This window comes from Bidens hawaiensis, unplaced genomic scaffold, assembly GCF_021521415.1.
Source record: "Bidens hawaiensis isolate Kalapana, Puna unplaced genomic scaffold, B.hawaiensis_p1.1 tig00006273_1, whole genome shotgun sequence".
Taxonomy (NCBI): Eukaryota; Viridiplantae; Streptophyta; class Magnoliopsida; order Asterales; family Asteraceae; genus Bidens; species Bidens hawaiensis.
This window is the reverse complement of record NW_027491418.1, coordinates 31,480-32,323: the sequence shown is the minus strand read 5'-3', so window position 1 is coordinate 32,323 and position 844 is coordinate 31,480.

The window sequence follows — 844 nt, the reverse complement described above, 5'->3', positions numbered from 1 at the left end:
TAACCTACCCCTATATATATATATATATATATATATATATATATATATATGCATATATGTATGTGAGTGTGTGTCACACACACACAAACTATTATAATAATAATAAAACAACAAACCAAGTCGGCGACAAAAAGCAATCGCCCTCACCCCCTTATCGCCCCATTTATCGCCTCGGGGGCGGTGTTCCTTCTCAAATTCGCCCCTCAACGCCCCCATTTACCCCCATTACGCATGGCCTTAGATATAGCGGTTAAACCCGAATCCGACTGGAAAACCCAAAACCTGACATAATTAAGATGTGTTATATCTAACTTATTTGGGTTTTAGATTAGTTTTTAAATTTTTCATGAAGTTCGGAATTATATACCTGATGTTTAGTGACTGGTTTTTAATTTTAATTTATGTGGATAAGATTACTTTTCATTTTATATAAATTATAGAAACTCGAAAAAATATGGAAGTTATTAATCTACCAATGTAATAAAAGGATAAGTTTTGATTTACCGAGTTGTATTTGATGTTTTTCTTTATATTTTGGCTCAGATTCTCTACACGATTCGATTATTGGTTTGTTCTAGACATCAACTCATCCCACACTCAACTTGTGATTTCAATAGGATACTCAATTTTGTGAATTGAATTAAGTTAAAGTTCATAGTGTCTCTTTTAACTTCAAAATTATATGATTGTTTAATCGTTGTGGACGTTAGAACTACCTTCGTTTATTGGACGATGCTAGAAATCAATGTCAATATACGTTTAATTTTCTTACAGATGTTGCAAATGTTCATTTGTTACTTCATTTTATAATAAACAAAAATGATGATTGAACCACATATCCTAC